The sequence below is a fragment of the Siphateles boraxobius genome, unplaced genomic scaffold (assembly GCF_051911475.1).
Source record: "Siphateles boraxobius isolate OS27281-9 unplaced genomic scaffold, OSU_SipBor_1 51, whole genome shotgun sequence".
Classification (NCBI taxonomy): Eukaryota; Metazoa; Chordata; class Actinopteri; order Cypriniformes; family Leuciscidae; genus Siphateles; species Siphateles boraxobius.
In genome coordinates, this window is record NW_027509153.1 from 1,151,693 (window position 1) to 1,159,524 (window position 7,832).

At 38.9% G+C, this 7,832-nt stretch overlaps 1 non-coding gene across 1 annotated transcript; it reads right to left on the bottom strand.

Moving 5' to 3' along the window:
* Positions 1-5,777: 5,777 nt before the first annotated feature.
* trnam-cau (transfer RNA methionine (anticodon CAU)) lies at positions 5,778-5,851 on the bottom strand. Its single transcript has one exon. It is a non-coding gene; the product is annotated as a tRNA-Met (tRNA).
* Between the last annotated feature and the right edge of the window lie 1,981 nt (positions 5,852-7,832).

Genomic DNA, 7,832 nt, shown 5'->3' on the forward strand with positions numbered 1-7,832 from the left:
AACAAAAATGGAAGGAGCTAGAAGAAGAAGAAGAAGAAGAGTGAGAATAAGAGGGGGGGCTCAAAGAGGAGATGAAGGAGGTAGAGGAAGAGGAGAAGGAGGTAGAGGAAGAGGAGAAGGAGGTAGATGAAGAGGAGAAGGAGGTAGAGGAAGAGGAGAAGGAGGTAGAGGAAGAGGAGAAGGAGGTAGATGAAGAGGAGAAGGAGGTAGAGGAAGAGGAGAAGGAGGTAGAGGAAGAGGAGAAGGAGGTAGAGGAAGAGGAGGTAGATGAAGAGGAGAAGGAGGTAGAGGAAGAGGAGAAGGAGGTAGAGGAAGAGAAGAAGGAGGTAGATGAAGAGGAGAAGGAGGTAGAGGAAGAGGAGAAGGAGGTAGAGGAAGAGGAGAAGGAGGTAGAGGAAGAGGAGAAGGAGGTAGAGGAAGAGATGAAGGAGGTAGATGAAGAGGAGAAGGAGGTAGAGGAAGAGGAGAAGGAGGTAGAGGAAGAGGAGAAGGAGGTAGAGGAAGAGGTGAAGGAGGTAGATGAAGAGGAGAAGGAGGTAGAGGAAGAGGAGAAGGAGGTAGAGGAAGAGGAGAAGAAGGTAGAGGAAGAGGTGAAGGAGGTAGATGAAGAGGAGAAGGAGGTAGAGGTTTTCAAAATTGCGTGTAAACAATTGAAAAAAACTGTAAATATATACTAACTCTTCATTTCAAAATAGAACACATCTTTCTCTGCACACACTAACTTTACCAAAACACTGGAAATCTGACTCAGAATGAAATTATTCTGTCAAAGAATAACACTTGTTTTCACTTCACAAGGTACATGCAGTCAATCAAAGTACTAGGGTTTCAAAATACTGGCTATTGTATTACAAAAACTTCATAGACTTTTGTGTTTCAGTTTTACAGGTATTTGCATACAAAACATGCAATCCACCATTTTTACACTAAATGTATTGGTTGGGAACTGTATGTCCACATGTACAGTATTCCAGTAAAAAGCAAATCAGTTTTTTTTCCCTTTACTGTTTACCAGCCTCTCTTAGCGAAAGACCGTGGTTGATTACATGGTCAATGAGAGTGGCACGAATTTCATCACTGACTACTGTTCTTGCAGCCTTTGGAAGTCCTTAGGCCTGCTCTTCTCCCTGGCCCTGCTCCTCTCACTGCACCTCTCATCTCTCACTGCACCTCTCACTGCACATCTCACTGCACCTCTCACTGCACATCTCACTGCACATCTCACTGCACCTCTCGCACATCTCACTGCATCTCTCACTGCACATCTCACTGCACATCTCACTGCACCTCTATCTGCACATCTCACCGCACCTCTCACTGCACATCTCACTGCACCTCTCACTGCACCTCTCACTGCACCTCTCACTGCACATCTCACTGCACCTCTCACTGCACATCTCACTGCACATCTCACTGCACATCTCACTGCACCTCTCACTGCACATCTCACTGCATCTCTCACTGCATCTGTCACTGCACATCTCACTGCACCTCTCACTGCACATCTCACTGCATCTCTCACTGCATCTGTCACTGCACATCTCACTGCACCTCTCACTGCACATCTCACTGCACCTCTCACTGCACATCTCACTGCACCTCTCACTGCACCTCTCATTGCACCTCTCACTGCACATCTCACTGCACATCTCACTGCACCTCTCACTGCACATCTCACTGCACATCTCACTGCACATCTCACTACACATCTCACTGCACATCTCACTGCACCTCTCACTGCACCTCTCACTGGGCCTGCTCTTCTCCCTGGGCCCCTTGCTCTTACTCTTCCTCGTCCAGACTTTACAGTGTTTGTCTTTTTCTGTTTCCAAAAACATCACTCCTCAAAGTCCTCCTTTTAATGTATAAGTGTCAATGTAACAGAAAAAAATAACCCCTGCCACTGAGTCTAAGCCAGACTGGAATCAGCTATGGTTGGCCCAATTTACCCAACATAAATCAGGTGTGTGTCAATTATTCAATTGTTTGTTTATTATCAGCTGAGATATATTGTTTTTGAACTGATATCATTGAAGAAGCCGAGGTTTTTATACTGTATCTAAGGTTTGGAATATTGTTTTTGCTATTGTGGGGTGGTGTGTGTTAACATTTGTAAATACTACAAAAACAATCCATAATTTTGTTGGGAGGTATAGCTTGTCTGTTAAGAAAATGTAAGCATTGTGGAAATGTGTTCACTGACTGCATATTGTGTGAAAACTGTATATTATTGCTCTTAATTCATTATGATAAGATTTCCTGCATACAAAATATATTTCTAAAAAGTGCACAGATGTGGAATGTGTCTTAGAATGCAATCTGGATTATGCCAGTACTTACAGAGACAGTGGTGCTTGGTGTAGGGGCACTGGACACTGCTGCGCTGGGTTGGTCAACAGCCTGAGATGTTTCCTGGAATACAAAATATGTTTCTAAAAAGTGCACAGATGTGGAATGTGTCTTAGAATGCAATGTGGATTATGCCAGTACTTACAGAGACAGTGGTGCTTGGTGTAGGGGCACTGGACACTGCTGCGCTGGGTTGGTCAACAGCCTGAGATGTTTCCTGGAATACAAAATATGTTTCTAAAAAGTGCACAGATGTGGAATGTATCTTAGAATGCAAGTTTCTAAAAAGTGCACAGATGTGGAATGTGTCTTAGAATGCAATGTGGATTATGCCAGTACTTACAGAGACAGTGGTGCTTGGTGTAGGGGCACTGGACACTGCTGCGCTGGGTTGGTCAACAGCCTGAGATGGTCTCCTAGCCACACTCAGATTTGGCTTTGCAGCAGCAATGTGGGACCCACCAAATCTTGGTTTGGTAAACTAAAAAAGGGCAAAACAATTTCAATGAAAAGACAAATTGAATTGTAACAGCACATTGGCCAAAAATATAATAAAATGTAAAATGAGAAAATATCTATTGATCCTATCATTCATTATATAACTAAAGGACCTGCTTTCTTTCTTTAACTTATTTTTTTGTCTGTGTATTACCACACTCTACTACTTATACAGATTGAAATAAGCACAGTTAGAATAGAAAAATGTGTGGGAAGGTATTGCTAGAATGTGAGTATATAGTAATTTAACAAGTACCTTTTAAAAATGACTTAAAATCAAAAATAGTTTGCACATAGTTTGTAAGAGAAAGCGTTTATTAACAGTAATGAAGGTTACCCTTGAAATTGCAACAAAGCAGATTCATGATGACTTAATTAATAATACGTGTATAATTAATTGTGCATAAGTGGAATGTTACCTGAGAAATACAGAATGAAAGACGTAGCTTCAGTAGCCAGTTGGAAAAATCAAGAGAGATGCCATGAAGGACGCGAGTGTCCTTTAACCCATAATGGCAAAGCCCAATTAGAGAGGAAGAGGAGAATGCAAGAGCAGAGCCCAGAGAAGAAAGAGAGATCACATAGGTTACATTGTTCTTTCACCATTTTACTTGATCTAAACCAACCTGAGACAGTGAAACTGACCAATAAGCAGACTACAGCCGCCCCTGTACAAGGTGTCACAGCTGGCAGGTAGGTGTAAAAACATACCAGCCATTTCCACTGAACTTAAACCTTTATACTAAACGTATATTAAAACTGCAATTATATATATATAAAAAAAATGTTATTACCTTTGACAAACTTGGTATAATTTTAGAAGTAGGCTGGGGTGGGAGCTGACGCTGACTCTGCGCCATGACCTCCTGTGCTGGTCCAGTAGTGGCAGACTGTTGTTCAACAACCCTTGGTGCTTGTCCAATAGAGGCTGTGGCCTGCTTAAGACAACCACAAAAATACATAGGCTACAATAATTGTTGAATGAGAAGAATTTGTTCAGTAAATTATACATATATAAAAAAAATACAAGTTACATCTTTACATTGTTACCCTTTGAGTGTGAAAACCACATATGCACTTTGGGACCGCTCCGAGCAAGGTTGTCTGGCCGCGAGACTGCATCGGACATCTTTCAATCTGTAAACATTATCACACATATAACATAGAATACATGCATTTCTAACTTATCAGTATGAATGCCACATTAATTTATTGTAGTCTGTCATTTATTTTTATTCATGTTCTTTGAAGGGGAGATACAAACTGTAAAATTAGAGATAAAGAGTGAGTAAAGTTTGTATCCTCCTTTAAAAGAACAAGAGAGGAACATTTCACACCTTCAAAAAAACATCCATTCACTCAACATCCCCACCCCCACTGCCTCAAATCTCTGAATCTCCCAGTGCAAAAAAAAGGTTTTTTTTTTTACATAAATAAACATAAATCTCAAATACCTGCAACATTATCTACATACATATCTATAAATAATGATGACATTGAATTAAATGATTAGGATTACAATTATTACATCATGCAAAGGTGACAAAAGCACACTCACCCTTTGGTACACGTCATGCCACTTTTTCTGTCGAGGAGCTGGCCTGTTACCCTCATTTGATGGCCAAACTCCTGTGCTGGCAAACTTTTTTAGCCTTGCAATCCAGTCAGTATCTGACATGGCTTTATGGGATTTTTTGCCAGACATTTTTTTGTTGGGGGGCTAACGGTTAGGTTATATCGTTTTGAACAAAACTACTATAATACAAATTATTTCTTTAAAAAAGGCACACACGATATTTACAATTATAATATATACAATTATATACAAATATAAAATTACATTGTCCGAAAATACAGTTAAAGTTACCGAAAAATAAGTTTCGCAGTCCTCCGTTAAAATGATGATGCCTGACCTCCGTGACAGTGATGCTCGACGTCTGAACTTTTTGACCTCTGACACGCCCCTCAGGATATGTCATTACTTCGTACACCTTCGGCTCAGTTCGGCAACTTGATTGACACTCGGCTAGCTTCCTGACTCCTCCTCCTAGCGGTGCTAAGCGTAAACGTGCCATCGACATTTCCTTGTACTCTGATTGGTCAAATGTCGAAAATGATAAGGAAAAAGTCAAGAATGGCGCTCTCTGATTGGCTGCAAATGTTATAATGTCGAGAATGGCGCTCTCTAATTGGCTGCAAATGTTATAGCGCGTCGACGTGATTGGCTGTGGCGTTCAACATTGTTCAACATTATCCCCATTTTGACGGACTATCCTTCGGCAGCTGGCGCGTTCAGGTCGCAGTCTCCCCTGGAGGCGTGGGTTCAAATCCCACTTCTGACAAACCTAACCTTTGGCTGCGGGCTCAAGCTAGGTTCTTTAACCCTCTGGCAAGTTTATCCAGAAATGCAGTAATGTTGACAAAGCACTGCAATTCAGTTCATGCTAGAATTAACCAAACATTAAAGTAACACTGACATTTCAGAAAAAATTGACATGTTGATTGAATCGGATTCAACTGAATTTCACGAAATGACATGTTGTGATGTTTACCGGAAGAAGATGCAGTAGAATTTCATGGCAAGGATTCTTGGAAATTTCTTGGAATGAAATGTCATGGGTTTGGGGGCATGGGGTGGAGTGTCATGACACAAGATTCAATGAATGTCATGTAAAACATTACATTAGCATTAACAAGACATGCCATTAGAATGAAAGAATGATGTAAGCCTTAACAAAACATTGTAACAACATTAGCACATATGACATGAATATGAGAGTAATACTATTACTGCATTTGTTCAACATTAGTCTTAAAAAAACACTGGATTTCAATTACAGTGCATATGAAGAAATGGACAAAGACATAAAAGGGAATACAGAAAGCAGCTCCTTTATTTACACGGTCCCGTGTATCAAAAAGAACCATTCTGCCCCGTGTGAGGCTCGAACTCACGACCTTCAGATTATGAGACTGACGCGCTGCCTAACTGCGCCAACGAGGCATGTGCTCTGACTCGTGTGAGCGGTGAAGGCCTAGATTCTAGATCATCTGCCATTCCGTGTAGGTGCAAAAATGCTGCTCACCACTGGTTGTCATGTCAGGATGGCCGAGCGGTCTAAGGCGCTGCGTTCAAGCTGGGGAACAATAGTCCAACAAAGGTGGGGAAGAAGGGAAGAAAAGGGGAAGGAAGAAAAAGAGAGGGGGAAGAGGAGAAAGAAAAAACGAAGAAAAGAAAGGCTGAAATTTGATGTTCAAAGATATGCCTTCATTAGCATAGATCTTATGATACATTTTCCGGTTTCTTCGTGTGTGAAAATCACGCATTTATATCACACTGTTTTCTATTGCAGGTGTGCACCAAGACCGGGGTTCGAATCCAGCTAAAGACAACTTTTTGTAATATTTATTATTTGAATAAATAATCATTATTTTTGAATGCATACTGTTCCCGTTTTAATAAAATATACATATTTAATTTGTTTGTTGTGTTTTTTGATATTCTATCATGAAAAATAATGTTATTTGCATTATTATGCAATGAACAAAGATGCAAATCATTAATTAGTAACTTATATGCTGTAAAATGTTTCACAAGAATAACAAAATGTACAAATTATATTTTTTATATACAAATGTTATATTGTTGCAGTGTACTGATAAAATATTGTTATAATAAAGTAAAAGTAAATAAGCTAAATTTTTTAATGCATACTGTTCCAGTGTTTATAAAATATACATATGTAATTTGTTTGTTGTTTTTTGATATTCTTTCATTAAAAAAAAATGTTATTTGCATTATTATGCAACGAACAAAGATGCAACCCATTAAATAGTAACTAATATGAAGAATGTCTGTCACAAGAATAACAAAATGGACAAATTATCTTTTTAAATACAAATGTTATATTGGTGCAGTGTACTGATGAAATATTGTGTTATATGAAAGTAAAAGTAAATAAGCAAATTCTTTTTGAATGCATACTGTTCCAGTGTTAATAAAATATACATATGTAATTTGTTTGTTGTGTTCCTTTGATATTCTTTCATAAAAATATATAATTGCCAATGGAACAGTGTTATTATTTAGTAGTTGTTGTATTATTATTGATCTGATTAAGTATTTTTTTAGGTTACATTCAAACAAGACACTTGCAAATCTGTTATTTGTAATGAACAAAGATGCAACCCATTAAATAGTAACTAATATGCTGAAAATGTCAATCACAAGAATAACAAAATGTATAAATTATATTTTTTATATACAAATGTTATATTGTTGCAGTGTTCTGATGAACTAGTGTTATATGAAAGTCAAAGAAAAAAAGAAATCACTTGCCAATTTGTTTTTATTTTCCAATCATGCCAACAGAACAGTAATGAATATTAAAATGTTAAATACTGGTAACATGTTTTAAAAATAAATAAATAAAATGAAGAGTTAAATAGGTTTTCAAAAACAAGAAATAAAAAGTTAAAATGTTAAATAACGTTAAAAAAAACAATTAAATAATATTCAACAAGTATTAACTATTTAAACAACTGTTTACACTATATACATGATGCTATATACATGATGCTATATACATTATTTGGAAATGGTTCTCCGCATTTCCTCCAACCACACCTCTTTTGAAACAGTCTCAGTCTGTGGGCAGTACACCCTGCCCCTGTACTGGCTATGTCCTGTAGCACTTGTTTTAAATTGCCCACATTTTTTGCAAGTGTTGGCCTCTACGGTTCTCCTGTAGGGTCTCTTGGGCATGGCGTCTGGATTGGCAGCTGGTGAAGCGGGTAAGCGGGTGCCCTGTACAGCTGTTGGCTGTAACAGTGGCTGTACCATTTGCATCCCCTGGGCCATTGGGATGCCCTGGATCATTTGCACTCCCTGGAACATTGGCACACCCTGGAACATTGGCACAGCCTGGAACATGGGCACACCCTGGAAACCTGGTGCTGATGGTATAAGTATATTTGGTACCATC